General features: G+C 43.1%; 1 long non-coding RNA gene across 4 annotated transcripts in view; it reads left to right on the top strand.

The window, feature by feature from the left end:
* The first annotated feature begins 3,096 nt into the window (after window positions 1–3,096).
* Window positions 3,097–15,463, top strand: part of LOC104683379 — a 112,783-nt gene continuing 100,416 nt past the window's right edge. For 3 of the 4 annotated variants that reach the window (XR_002043475.3, XR_750812.4, XR_750809.4), the window contains exon 1: window positions 11,694–11,837. This is a non-coding gene — a long non-coding RNA (uncharacterized LOC104683379). Of the gene's footprint in view, window positions 3,237–11,693; window positions 11,838–15,463 lie in introns of those variants that run through there. The other variant, XR_750810.4, reaches the window with a different exon arrangement.

Genomic DNA, 15,463 nt, shown 5'->3' on the forward strand with positions numbered 1-15,463 from the left:
CTAACTCTTTCAGCAGGTCTATCAGAAGCTGACTTGTGCACCTTGTGCATGGTAGAACATCCCTCAGCAGCTTCAGCTCTGGAATTTTCACCACCTTCAAATATCCCACAGGTGCATTTGGTCAGCAGCACCTGGTCTGGACTCTTCTGGAGCTCCTTGATGGTGGACTTTGTGGAGGAGAAAGCACAGGGCTCAGAGCTGAGCATGTAGTGCCCTGCTGGGCATCCAGTGCAGTCCTGCCTACTGAGGCCTGGCAGGAAATTTAAATATTCATTTAAATATTTATGCATAGTGGGCTGAAAACTGTGAGCAGATACTGAAAACTCAACCCCTGAAACAGAGTAGTGCCATTCCTACCTCAATGGAAGAGAAGCTTCCCACAGCCACAACTTTTATTGAATGATTTATGCGGTGAGGTGAAGAAGGGAGATGCGGATTAGAGGACACCTCTAGTACACCAAAAGTTTTGAGTTTTAATTTGGAAGAAGAAGTATCTGTAAAGTTGTGGCCACTCTTGCAGGTGAGACTGGACAATAATTCCAGCCTTATTTGGTCATGGTGCTTTCCTGAGGTACAGGAATGTTTAGGGGGAGGAATTCTAACAGAGCTGTGCCCTGATAAGACACCTCCTCCCAGCCACGCTCTCTGCAGTTGTTGAGTCCTGTGCACTGGCAGGAAGAGCTCCATTAATTCCAGAAAAACCTGGGATCAGGTAGCTCTGTGCTGGAGGTGTGTTATACACAGATTATCTTCTGGGCTTGTGCGGACTGCTTTTGGACACTGGTGGTTGGTTGGTTTGCTTTCCTTTTCCTCTCTGTGGTCTGGTCTTGTGGCAGCTAGTATGGGATGGCAAGGGAAAATAAAAATAGTCCCTGCTCTGAGGAGTCACCTGCAATCTGTGAGGCAGAGGAATGCTTTCTGTCTTGTTCCAGAGGGTGTAAAACCACTAGAGGGTACCGGTTTTTTGTAAACCTGGAGTAAGCCTGCAATGAAAATGGACTTGGCTAGAATTCACACCGTGGATGGAAGTTACAAGATTGAGTTCTCCCCACCTCTATTTGTCCTTCAGGTTTTTTATTGGAATTTATGAGAATCCAGGCAGGGAAGCTGGGAAGAGTCAAACATTGATGCATCCCTCCCTTGCCCCTGTTTGATCGAGCATCCCAGTGTCTGTGGGACTGTGGAGAGCAACTGCCTGCTGAGGGTAGCATGAAAAATGGCCCTCACCCCCTTTTAAAGCAGGGTAATAATATACAATATTTATTGTATATGTTGAATGTTCAAAAATTATGTTTTGGCTGAAATTTATACCCGGCCAGGCCCCTGGAGGGCACCAACAGCCAACGTTAGGATTTTTCACTGCCTTTTAGCTCTTACACACTGACATGCAGCACCGTGAAGACGGCAAATATATCCCCACGTATAGATTAAGGTGAACTTGCTTTGCCTTGCATAATTTGAAAATTCAAAAGACCAATTTCTTAGTGTAATTGAAAACCGCTACATTTCAGGCTTATTCATTGAATCAGTATTTCCAGTCAGAATTCAAATTAATCTTCCTACCTTTAAACAAGATAACGAGGGTGTAGTTATATTTACTCAGCCTTTTAACAATCAGGTTCAGTGTAGCTGCATATGATTAACTACACACACACAATTGCAGGGGGTGAGTGCAGGCACGGCTCGAGTCAGGAGGGGAATTCATCTCTTAAGGCTGAAAATCTGAAGCGACAGTTCAGCACTCAGCCTAATGCCTGAGTCCCTCTGCAAGGGAAAAGCAAAGAGGAAGGAAGGAAGGAAGGTGAAATGACCAGCCCAACAGAAGAGCCACGTCAGCTTGTCTATGATTCCCCATGGATTATTTTTTTCTTTAGCCTGGAGGCCTCTTGCTTTAAAGTTGCATTAATGCAGCTTTGCTGAATTACTTCCAGCACCTGTCAGAGAGATGTGACATCCAAGAGTGCTTGTGGAGCCCATCTGGGTGCTCTGGGGGTTGGCCAGCTGGAAACGCAAGTCTGAGGTTTGTGCAGGGAAGTTTTTATCTGGAGCACTCCCTGCTCTGCACCACAGGTGTCTGATGTGGGGGGTAAATTGGGGGATAAAAATCCCTAATTTTGTGAAACAACAACAGATGGGTTTTAAGAGCTCAACTCTCTAAAGAAAAGCCTAAGGGGGATAATTTGACCGGTTTTATCCTGAGTCTGGGCACCTGACTCATTTGGTCTTTGAAGGGGCTTGGATCATGGACTTGATGCTTCCAGTAGCATCGTTACTCTGCCGTGTGGTGATGTCAGCTGGGACTTGGCATCTTCACTGCAGGCCATGAGTCCATCAAGGGAAATCTGAGTTTTGGATGTGAGAAGATGGGGATCGAATTTATTTGGGCACCCCCACAAGCAGTACCTGTGCTACTTTTAATTTGTAGAGACAAAGTAGAGAGTCCCCTGTCCAGAATCTTTCCTCTGAATTGGCTACCGTGCCCAGCATAAACTGGAAAGAGAAGTTGTACCCTAATCCATTATATTTGAAGGGCTGGATGTTGAGCTTGCTGTGTGAAATCCTCACTTGAGCTACCAGGGAGTTTTTATTCTGGATGGCACCTTGCATATGTTTTTCAGTCACAGACTGGAATAATTCCAGGGAAGCTGCTCTGTTCTGTTGCCTAATTAATAATACATCTCTTTAAAGAATAAATCATAAAAAAAAAATCAATGCATATTTAACTGATAAGCTAGAGTAACTTCAAAAGCACCAGTTTGGGCCATGAGCTGCATAAAACAGTGCTGTGCCACTCTGAAAACCCTGACTAGAACGAAACTTGGGATGTGTGAGTTTGCATTATGCTTCTAAAGTACTTGGGTAGTGTAATGTATTGAATTTTGTGACTTTTTTTTTCCTTCTCTTGGAGATAAAGGATGAAAAATACAGTTTAGTGAGCTAAGTGAACTAGTGGAGGTAAAATTGTTACTTTTCCAAAAGGGATTCGTTGCTAAGATGAAATCTGCAGCCCAAGGTGAAGTCGTAAAGCCATTGCCCAGCATCACCTTATCCTCAACCAGCTGTTAGTCAACAAGCTGCTCTGGAAAGCAGCTTATGTGACCATTCCCTTCTGGTGAGGAAAACAGGCTAAAATATGGTGTAAAACTGGGATTTGGGACAGGATTTGTACCTACTGCTGTCACTGTCCCTGTGCAACACTGACCAATGCTTCTCACGGTGCAGTTTCTCATAATGAGGTAAGACCTGAGCTTTTTGCATGACCTTTTGCCTCTGCCGCTTCTGCTGATTCTTGGAACAGCTACTGACACTGGGTTTTTATAATAACTTTACTGGGGGAGAAGAAGAAGTTGGATTTGCAAAGATTTCAAGTAATCATGAAGAAACAGATTGGTTTTTGATTCTTTCATGGCCGTTACTCCTCACCAACAGAGACTGTTGGCCTGGGGAGAGGAAATGAGGAGGGTGTGCAGTCCCAATGGGGACTTCCCCAACAGACCAAGTTTGCTTCTATAAAAATGTTTAGGTTTGTTTTCCTCTGGGAATATGTTTTCATGGTCAGAGATTTCCTTGGCTTCTAGAAGAGTCTTTGGCAGAGGTGATGAGCAAACAAGCAGAACCTTTCCATCTCTGCTGTGCTGCAGTGCCTTCCTGCTGTTCCCCCTCTGTGTGCATCCCCCAACCTCCTTTTCCAGAGGTTTGCTCCAAAACTCCCAGGGCACAGGGGACCTCCCACTCCCTCTTTCACATGATTCAAGGAGTAGCAACCAAGACCAAAAAAAGTGCAATAATTCTCTTTTGTGATGCTTCAGGAGCTGCCTGCAAACGGGTGAGCAGCACCAGGTACTGCTCGTGGCAGAGTGGCGTTAGGGATTCAAGGCTGGAGCTACCACAGGATCAAACTGTGCATCCTGCAACACAAACCAGGATGGCTTTGATGAAAGCTGAGGCTTTAATTTAATTTGCATGGGCTCCAGATTAATGGCCTGTGTGATCAAAACGGATGGTGCTGTAAATAGGTTCAGAGAGCAACGGAGCGATGCCGAGGGAACGGAGCGCGGTCCGTGGGCTCGGAGGCAGGGCCTCGTCCTGACCCGAGCAGGGAGTGATGCTGGCAGCTTTTCATCTCCTGCTTGTCAGTCAGGAGCTCTGAAAGCCTGCAGACAGCTCAGCTCTGTTGTATTTCTGCTTGAGGGCAGAGGTGGCGCAGAGGTGTCTCGCTGGATGAAGAAATCTCCTTTCGTGCCGTACGTGCCTCTGGAGCCTGGGCACCACTTCCATTTCCTGTGCTGTTGGTCAGTTTTAGCCCCAATTAACAAACAAAACTCAATTATCTCGATGGTGTACAAAATGGAATATATCAATGGTCACAGAGGCCATTGATTTAGGAAACTTAAAACCCCATTCCTTTCCAATGTCTGAGAGATTTACTGAGGGAGTTCAGGTTGGAGATGTTCAGGACTCAGGTGGTCAGTTCTATGCACAGGACAAGAATCATTAGAGAATGGATTCTTTAAAGTCATCACCAGCACTTTGTAAAATACTTTTCTTTGACAAATGACTCCTGCAAGTGGAGATCATCTTTATTTAAAAGATATTATGTTGTCTTACAGCTCTGAAATTGATCTCAGAAAGGCCAAATATTCCATTTTTTCAGTCATCTGGTTGCTGAGAACCATCTGGCTGCATTAAAGGTGAGAATTAACTTACTTAGCTAGTAAGTTAATTGATCCTAATGGGTCCCTTCCAACTTGACATATTCTATATTAAGCAAGAATGATTTGGGAGCCTTGCCAGTGAATGACTTGGAGGAGATCTTGCATTTTAATTCTCAAAAATGGTGTTTAAACTCTTTATTTGTTTCCCCAATACCTCCCAGGCTGGATATCAAGCTATGTTAGTTAAACCTTTATCACTTCTGCAAAAATTAAATCTTTCAAAGGGACAACTTTAAAGATTTAAAGGTCTCTGCCTTTCAAGGGTGCTTTTAACAGATGTATCTTTGCTGAAATGTTCCTTAGCACAATTGCAGTGCAGTTAATTTACCACTTTTTGGAACTGACTTCTGAACTGGATAATGGAAATTACCCCAACTTTGTGTGTTCCCAGCTGCTTAAAGATGGTGATTGCAACAGCAGGGAAACAAACAGCTCTGTGCTCCCTGAAAAGGAGATTTATCTTGTACTACTCATGTGCTCCTGAGGAAATTGTTTTCAGTTATCCAATCCAGCTCCTGATTTTGTGAACAACTGTTAAAAGAGAAACTCAGTGGAATAACCTGGAAGGATGCTGGAGAGGTCATGTAACTCATCCATCAGCCCCAGGGCAGGATCAGCTGTGTATTAATCCTGACAGATATTTATTTGATGTGTTCTGAAAGATCTCCAATGGTAGAGAGATGCTCAGCTAATCTATTCTGTCTCCTCATCCCTGCTGGTAGAAAGGTTTTCCTGACATGTACCCTGCATGTTTCTTCTTGTAATTAGTCAGGAAAACGGAGTGACTTGTCTGATCTGTCCTAGGTATGGAAAAAGATGATATTCTGCTCTGTGTGAGTGAAGACTTTGAGGTCCCCCATGACTTGTCTGCTCTTCAGGGCACACAGCCCATAATGTTTTTAATCTTCCATCATGTCATGTTTGCAAATCTCTGATTAGTCTTGTTGCGTTCCTGGTGCCCTCTGCAGTCAGGCTGTATCTCTCCTGATCTAGAGTATCTTTCTCATGTGTTTAAAACGGCCTCCATCACCCACTTTTGATTCAGTAGCAGTGTTTGGAATATGTTTGCTATCAAGATTAAAGTAAACCAGTGCTATTATTGAAATATTATTTCCTCTAACTGGATCAGTCTTCCATAGTAACAGTAGTCCTGGTAAAACTAAACATAATCCTAGATATCAGTTTGGAAAGAAATATGCATTTTAAGGAGAAACTGGAGTTCTAAATCAGGCTTTAGCAGTAGCAAAGCTCAGTGTTTTTCCTGGTGATTTGGACCCAAACAGCTTTCCAAACAGATGTTTCCCTCCCCTCTTTACCTGTTTGCTCAGCTCTGAATACCCAGGGTTTCACTCACTTTTGTGTGTGTTTCCATTCCTTAGATCACGTTCTAGATCTCTCTTGTTGTGGGAGTTACTCCTTCTCATTTGCACACATTCCATGATGTGACAATTTATTTAATAGCAGATGACACTTGTTGCTGATTCTGTCACATGAAACTTCTTCAGAGCCTTTTTTCCTCCCGCAATTAAATCCTGCATCTTAGTTGCTGCCTTTTGTTTCCTTTGAACTCGTCAGGGGAGGAATATAATCAGATATTTGAAATTACAATCTTGGCTAAGAGGCAACATGAAGGCGAGGAGTGCTTCACATCTTTGTTTAGCATTCTGAAGCTGGGAAGCAGACAGACCAAATAATCTGCACTCATTTCTGAGCAGCAACTTAGGATTCTGGGGACTTGGATACTGCCCTAAGCAGCTTTGGGAAATAAGACTCAGTTATCAAGGTGGGGGAATAAAGCTGCAAGAGCAGAAGCCGGAGAGATTTAATAGCCACTCCCAGCTGAGTGGTGCATCTATTCCTCACCCTGCTGCAAAGTTAGGGCTGTGCACAGGTAGAGATGGCAATGTAGGTAAAAATTTAGCATCAAAGGAGTCAATTTGATCTCTTTAAACCAGTCCAGAAGGAGACAGAACCTCTGGCTCCCCCCAGTGAGCCTCACCACATTCCCATGTGGGCACAGCAATGAACTGCAGACCCTCAGCACACAAGTGGAAAAAATTGTGATGTGCCAAAGGGAAATCAAGAAATGGGAAACTCTCACTGGTGCCTTGAACTACTGAATTAGCAGCAAATTTGCTAGCTAAAAAAAGTCCAGCTGGTGTTCAGAAACGAGTTGCTTTCCCAACTTCAAAGCCTCCACCAGGCTGTCCAGGGAGGATAATTCCTTCCCTGAACAGTTCATTTAACTCCTGAGTGTGTGAGCTAAGTGAGCTCCTGATAGAGGTTTCTTTTTTTTTCATGTCTTGCAAAGAAGTGTTGAACGGTTTGGGCTTAAGGTGAGAGAACACCTCTTTTGAAAGGTTTTTATGGAAATTGCTTCTGTAACAGAGTCAGGGAGAAACCCTTCTGCACCACAATTGCAGGAGAAAAGGAACAATCTGAGTTATAGCTGAGGGAAACTTGCTTTATTTTTGAAGCCGTGGTGATTTCCTTAGAAACTTTGTTCTTTAGGATGTGTGCCAGGAGCTTTTAGGAGAGGTTTTAGCTCTGAGCATTGCTTGGCTCTTCCTCACCAGAGCCCTTCTGTCGTGGGCCTGTTGTGAGGGGGGAGTGGGGTTTGAGTGGATTATGAAGTGTTGGTCAGTTTGGATGCTCCAGAGCAGGCAAGGAGGGCACAGTTTGCAGAGGGACTTTGGGCTCAGTCTGGTGTTTATTCCCCTTTTTGAAGGTGTTTCAGTTGGTAAAATTTTGGCTAATTTTTGTAACAGTGAAACTTCCAAATTTGTGTTCTCCTTATGCGAGCTGGCTTTGTGAAGCATTGGCTTTCCCTGACATTCTGCACACTGTGCTGAATTCAGCAGGGCTTTTTTTGTGCTGAATTGGAGCTACAATAATTTCTGAGCTCTGTGCCTTGTTTCAATTATTTACCTCTGCAAAAAAGATTTTTATAAATCCTTCCTTCCCTTTCATATTATTAACTTTCTTGTCAAACTTTTATTTAAACCACAGAGACAAAGATGGATCTTTTCTTTATAGCTCTGCAAAGTTAGATTTACTTCTCTGACCTGTTTCAGTGTGATTGAAAGCTAATCTGTCTCATTTTTATTGGCTTTTGGTAAGGCATGTATTTCTTTGTTGCCTTTTTTTTTGTTCTGGATTGTCTTGTGAAAATATGTAACTTCACTGGGCTGTAAAATGTTATCCTCCTAGGGGAAAGGAAAAAAAAATGACAACCCTTAATCCAATCCAAGAGAAGCTTTATGTCTTTAATTAGCTTGTTGGATTGCATTCATGTATGATTCATGTCAAATGAACTCTGAGCAATAATAAAGGTCCTGTGGCCACCTCTGACCTTGCAGAGAGGAGCACTAAAGCCAGAAAGCTTTTTTGGCTCAACATCAATGACAGCTACTTGAGTTTGTCTTTTTTTTGGGAGGTAATTTTGCCATAAAAGCCTGTGGAGTGCTCTCACTGCAGTTAACTTGCTCGGCCACGGGCATGATATGCCTTGTGGACTGCTAACCCCAAATGCTGATATTTTAAATTCTCTTGCTCTCCACTTTGTAATTAGTCCACTTTATAATCAGTCCTTTCGGTGCTCTAATCCTACAGTATATGTTTCTAACCCCTCTGCAGGAGTTATTTGCCTTTTTTTTTTTTTTTTTTTTAATGCTATTGAGGATATAAAATTACTTCTGTGTTATGCTAGAGTTTTAAAGCTAAAATTACACTTTATGGAAGCTGTTCATGTTCTGCCTTGCTCAGGTGGGTTAGATTGTGATCATGCAGAGCATTGTATCAGACAGAGAGAATTCTGCCCCATATATTTGTGATTCTTTTTGTTTTTAAAGAGCTGAATGAGCATGAGGATAATATCCAGGGATATTGATCCTGGGACTTATTTTGGTAGAAGGTGCTGACTCACAGCAGCAACCCACAATTGATCAGTTTTCCTCCTGTTCAGTGTGAAGCATCTCTGTGGTGTCTCCAACACACTCCTGACCCTCTACAGCAGGGCCAGCACTTCAAAGTCATCTTGCCAGACTTAATATCTTCCTATTTGCAAGGTGTCTGCAGAACTGGGAACACCAATAAAATCTGCACAAATGCTACCTGCAGTAGCTTAAATTTATCAAAGCATTTTACCTCACTTTCTACTCAGTGGCTTTCACTGCCAGCGTGTAAATAAGTACTACATATGTGTAAATAAGCACTGTATTTAAGTGTAAATAAGTGCTGTTTTAAGTGTAAATAAGTGCTGTGGCTGCTTCTCCCTTGTTTTTGGGGATGAAATAGCATTTCACTGGCATTCAAGGGCAGGTTCAGGTGCCTGAGAGCAGTGTATATATCATATATATACATTGGGATAGTACACAGATAAACAGATATATCAGTGTAGCTACTGCTCACTGCTGCTCTGTTGCTGAATGTGGGAAAGCACATTAAACCCAACAAAACAGTAAACAAAGTAGAATAAATGCTGCTAAAATTAGAAGCTCAACCTGCCAGTTACTGATAGAAAAATCTTCAAAGGACTTGTGTCTCCCAGTGTTGTGAACATGATTGACAAGTTCTGTGGTTCATGTTTTTGGGCTGAAAGCATGTGGATACAGGTTTCCATTGGTGTTCCTGTTCATTCTTCGGGCATATTTTGTTTTGGTGTCCCTGAGATATTTAATAATGCATCCTGACATTCATTAAATATGCGCCCTTCATATATGGACTTTAAAAAACAGTTGTAAATTGCAAGTTAATATTGTTTATTTAGCACTTCCACCTTATTTATGAATGAATTATTTATGTTGGTACATTCATTATGGTGCTGTTTACCTGTAAATCTGTATTTCAGTACCAGCCCAAACATCCTACCAACAAAAAGCCTCCAAAACCAACCAAAAAACCCCAAAGCCCCTGTTTAAACCAGATAAATTGATACAGAAGGCATCTAAGTACTACAGGAGCCTCCTCCCTGAAATCAAATGGCTGGATAATATAACCTGGAAGAGCTGAAAAATATTTCTGAGCACAGATGCACATTCCTGAGTGAAAACTTGGGTTCAGGAAGCAGTTTTGACGAAGCTCAGCATCCAAGGTTAATTCATGAATGTTGAGGCAATTGTGGGGGATGTGGGAGCTTCAGCTTTGTAAAACAGAAGGCTCAGGGAATAAAGAAGAGAGGGAAACTACTCAGAATTGAATGACAGAAGAACATAAATATTAAAAACTGGAAAAGAATGTGTATGGGTTAAAGTCCTGCAAAGAAAATTCAGTATTTTACTGGCTAAAAATCCCAACAGAGAATTATTTTCTGTAGTCCTTGTCTGGAATAATTGAACCTCTATGTATTAATCCAAGGGTTAATTTGTGCTCTGGCTTTCCTTCGATTACCACCAAAAGGAAAATACCTATGGGACAAAATTCCCTGATTAGAAATCTGGAGAAGAAGCACCAGTGCAATACTGGGTGTGCTGAGAAATTTCAGCATCTGAACATCACCTTCCCTGGCAGAAGAGTTTTGAGGAGGGATTTGAGTTTGGGGGTTGTGTGGGGGAAGCTCTGCCCAAGCATTAACGGGAATGTGAAAGGAAATCCAGATAAAGGACAGGACCAACGTGATTCGGGGTGGCCTTGGCTTCCAGATTTGACAGCTTTGTTTGGCAGCAAAACTAAATAGGAATAAAGATGTCTGACTAGGAAGGGTACGGAAAGGAAATGAATGCAGCCAGATAGAGCGAGTCTTTGATCATAGATTGCAAAGATTATTTCAGTGCATATCAATGCAAAGAGGAATGATGTCTTTGAAGAATTCGTAACACAGAAGTCCATGTTCATGGCAAAGTATAAAGGATGAGAAGGGTAAAGGATTAAGAAAAGCAAAGAATTTGTGCATCATTAATGAATGATGAGGAATAGAAAGACAAATGAAAAATTTCACTGCACAGAATGAGAACTTTGATTCTTTTACTGAGTTGCTTGCTTAACACAAGGATTTAAAGAAGGAAAAGAGGATGAAGGCACAAAGCTCCTGCCTGTGTATCTCAACGTGTGAGGAAATGGTGGCAACCGTTTCCAACAGGAAAAGGAGCCAAGAACCAATTAAAATGTGATGCTATAAAGGGAAGTGTGACTCTGAGCTGAAATTGGGAAAGCAGGTGAAGCACATGGTGGTGTTGGCCCCTGTTAGAGGGCAGATTTCCCAGGGGAAAGGCAGTTTTGGTATCTGCTGGCACAGCTGCCAGCTGGGGTGTTACCAGGTTGTGTTTTTGCTGGGAAGAGGATTGCTGGCAGAGTGTGTGGGAGAGGAGGAGCCCCTGCTCCTTGTTTCCAGAACAATCCGATGTGCAGCAGTGTGAGTGTGGCACTGGGAGCTGGGCTGGGGCTGCTGCCAGGCCCTGGGCTCACCTGGTGCTGCTCCAAGGCCAGCCTTTCCCTGTTCCCATGGTACTGCATTCCCTGCCAGGAAGTTTCTAGGCATCGTTATCTATCCTTATTTTTCTGCTTCCTGTAGGACTGTCAAATGTAACCACAAAAAATAAAATACAGAAGGTCTGCTGCTTGCTTTTATTAATTCAGGATATTCCCAACATGTCGTTTCAGCTGTCCTGGATGTTTCTACCTTGTCCAGCTGATTATTTAGCTGTGCTGGTGGATCCTCTGCCATATACGATGTGCTACCTTAGAAATAGAGTTACTTTTCAGTTGTCTCAGCAGGTATTTTCCCCTCTCTGGGGCAACTTTGTGAGCCAAGATTTGATTCATTTGTTGCCTGTTTATTGCCCCCGCTCATCTCTTCTCTGAGGAGCTTTACTGTTCCTGTTTGAGCCTGGCAATGGGAGAAGCCTTTTTTAATCTGTAGACTGTGAATCATTGGTGGAATCAATAGAGTGTAATCCAAAACTTCTGCTGAAGGTTTTAGGGAGTCTATAAAACACAGGCAGGGAAAGGCACCAAGACCCCTCTGGCTGCCTGAGACGAAGTGGGCTGGGCTGGCAGCTCCATCCGAGGTAGAGGCTGCTCCAGGCTGGTGCAGAGTGGAGGCTGAGGTGGGTTCTGGTTCATCCTCCAGCTCCCCCAGGACCAGAGGGAGCCTCCAGCAGGGCCAAGGAGCACGGGAGGGGCTGTGTGAGTAACTTTGCACCAATTAATGCCTCGGTTCCTCACAGCAGATGGGGAGTGGGGAAGGCAGGGACTGAGCACAGCGTGTTCTGGGCTGGTGGGCGTTTCTATCTGCTGGGAGCTGTGTGGGGTCAACAGAGAGCCTGAATTTCCATTGTGGGGGGTTCACAGCATAACAAAGGAGTAGCTGTAATAGCTGCTTGCTGCTGGTGGTATCTAGCACCCAGAAATGTAGCTCCATGGCAATAGGAGCTTTCCATAGAGCTCTTTAGGCTTTTAGGAATATGAATGGCTTTTCTGTGGGCACTGAGATAAAGGAGTTGTGAAATGCCATCTGCCTGCTTGTCTTGTGTATCCTGAATGAGCAAAGAACTCGGCTTTGCTCAGGTTTATTTCTTTGTTTGTGGGTCTTTTTTCTTCCAATAGGTTTTTTAACTCCATTTTCCAGCTTTGCCCTTGGTTGTATCTAAAGGCAAACATTGAAGGTTTGTGGACAAGACACAGCCTTCTATTCCACACAGTGTTCTTCAGGGTGCACAGTTTGACATTAGCTTTATATACAATCTGTAAACAAGTGTTTTACTGCGAAACATGACCAAAAATTAGTCATGTTTCCTTTTGTACAGAACCCTTTTCGAAGTTGCACAAAACCCTCACAACCGTGCTGCACTGCATCAGCACATATGTTTGGTGAATTAAAAAGTATTCTTTCTGTGATGATCTCCCATCTGCTGCTACCTCTGATAAATTTAATGCTGGCTCTTGAACACTGGAATACAGGGATGCTTTGTTCTGGCATGTGCTGGGCAAGGAGATCTTGTATCTCATAGGCTGCCCTTCTTGTGGGTGGTTGCTGATGAAATATATAAACAATAAGAGGTTTGGTGAAGTTAAACAAGAAAAGGGATACGTGGTTTATTTATAGTCTGAAAAAATCAAACCCAGTAAACAACCCAACCCTTTTCTGCCGGCCTGTGTAATAATGTCTCTCCTGTATGAATTTGTTTTAAAGCAATTTTTTAGCAGCCCAATAAGCAGATGATAAAGTTTATACTGAGTGAAGAGACCTGACTTTTCCATTTGCCTTTAAATCACTGCAGAGCTTTCACCTACAAGTGCAAAACCAACCTGATGAGGAAAATCTGCTCTCTGCTGCTTTATGGGTGTCTGGTCCAGCTCCTGGTGCCAGGCTGAGAGGAGGGAAGGATGAACTGGAAAATTCCTGGAGTGGAGGGTGAACCCAGTGTCTCCCAGTACAGGAAAAAAAGATAAAAAAAAATCAGTTGTTATTGTAAATATATAGATTTAAAAATTGTTTTGTTTTTCCTGATTGTCCTCCCTAAAACTGTAAGATTTGATTCCCTTAGCTAATCCCAATTTGCAGAAGCCCTGCTGCCTTCTTCATTTTGTCTTACAGAATCTGGAATAATTCCATGGGATATATGTACAAATCCAATCTCAGTCTGGCTTTGGATCATTAAGTAGCTTCTGCTTTGGGTTTTGGTTTGGCTGAAATCATGAAATAAAAAATCTGAAGTATTTTGCTGGTGGCAGAGGAACAGCTCCAGTATTTCTCTCACTGGGATTGGAGTGTTCTGGGGAGATTGGTGCTTCCAATCTGGGCAGTGCTTCAGCCAAGAGCAGCAACTGTCCTAAAATGTCTCTGATGATCTGTGAGGCCAGAAAAAACCCACTGAAATTTTTCATTTCTAAAAGCTGAGGCTTTCATTCCCACACGAGTGCTGGTGGATGGAAAATGATGGTGCTCAGGACACAGCTGGATCAAGGAGATGATTTTGCTGTGTCTCTGTTTCCTTGTTTCCCCATTTTCATGCACTTTTGCAGTCATTTAATACCTTGTAGGCTGATTGTGAAGTGATTGCAAAATAGAACAAGCAGGTGGTTCTGATGGTCTGAGCTTGTTTTTGAACTCTTCTTGCAGCAGTAAATGAACACAAAGCAGAGCTGAATCGGGGCCTCAAACAAGTTTTATTAGAAGAGTTTATTTTTAATGTGCATCAGATGAAAAATAGTATTTTTGTATTATCATATCACTGAAAACCCCTGTAAGGAACAGCTCAGTGACTTATTCAGGAGGGTTCAAGGTATTTGAAACATCCCTGTGATTGTCCTGTGGCATTTTTTCCTCCTCAAAATGCCTCACAAAAATGCACCCAGAGGGTCCGTGCTGGCATTGACCTACAAGTCAGGGCAAACATGAATGAACTGTAATGATAGTGGAAAAAAAAACCATGAGAAAAGAAATTTTTCTCTCAAATGTTCCACTTGATGTGCCTGGAAGAGGTGAAGTAGGGCCTTGAGGATAAGTATGGCCCCTCAGCACAAACACCTGGGGGGTTTTTGCTCCCTGGAGATGGTGGTTGGAAAAATGTAGTTGGGCAAGACCTTTAAAGTTACTAAAAACTCCAGTGGTCTGTGTTTGGTTTTGTTTTGGAAGTAATTATGGTTATTTGACAGGACTAAGCAGAGAATAAAAAGGTTCCCTTTAGTCTTTCAGTTCTTATTAACTGGAAATCATTGAGTTAAGGAAATGCCCATGAGCAAGAGTTGTCCTGCCTATGTCAATACTTCCAGATGTGCTCCAGTCCATAACCATTTGATTGGACATGGATGCAGCAACAGGGCAGGACTGGACACACCTGGGTGCAGGAAATTACTTTATCTTCAGCAGCTCTAAGATCAGTAAAGAGAAAATCTTAATTTGGGAGCTACAGGTAAGGAGGAAATATTGAACATGTGTGGCAAATAGTTTCCAATGGAACTGAACACCAGGAAAACTCTAATATGCCTTTCTTTCCTGAAAATTGGGATTAGCTTAGGGCAAGGATGGAGCTTAAGGGAAATCCATGTGAATGAAGTTGTAACCCTTGGCAGCCATCAATAAAATCAGGAATTTCATGTGCTTTAAAGGAGTGACTTTAAAAAATAAATCCTCTTAATAAGCTTATCTTGCCATGGGATGCAGTGGGCAGGGGAGACAAAGGCTGTAACTCAGGCAGCGTGGGAATGCACGTTATTGCCTTTCAGCAGATTCAGGCTGTGTCTGCTGGGGAGCTTCTGCTGATGCCTCTCCCTGGTGCAGGTCCAACGTGTGCCACCACAGCCACCTGTTTGTCACAGCCTTCAGAGCCCAGCCCAGGCTGTTTGCAAAGATGACACAGAAGTAAAGAAATAGTGTTTTCACACGGCTGTGACTGTGTCAGGGGTGGTGACAGTGCAGTGTCTGAGCTGATGCTGGGTGTCTGGGTTTTGTCCAGGAGCTGGGAGAGGATGGAGCAGCCTGGAGAGCTCAGTCCCAGTGATGCCTGGTGGGCGGTGCTTGGGTCAGTGCAAGAAGCACAGCTGGGACAGGCAGTTCTGTATATTCTACCCACAGAACGTTTCTGTTTCTTCAGGCCCTAAATAAACTCAAAAGCTGGTGACAATTAGCCAGTCTTACCACATGAAAATGCCCCAAATGGTTTCTGGGCGCTCAGAAGCACTGCAGGAGATGAGCTAAAAACATGTTACAAACAGGACTTCAAATAAAACAAAAACTAAAAGTCCTATTAGGAAAAAAAGGTGATTCTGGGCAACTCCATGGATCATCCACCCTGGCTGCTTCAGCCTGG

Source organism: Corvus cornix, chromosome 12 (genome assembly GCF_000738735.6).
Source record: "Corvus cornix cornix isolate S_Up_H32 chromosome 12, ASM73873v5, whole genome shotgun sequence".
Classification (NCBI taxonomy): domain Eukaryota; kingdom Metazoa; phylum Chordata; class Aves; order Passeriformes; family Corvidae; genus Corvus; species Corvus cornix.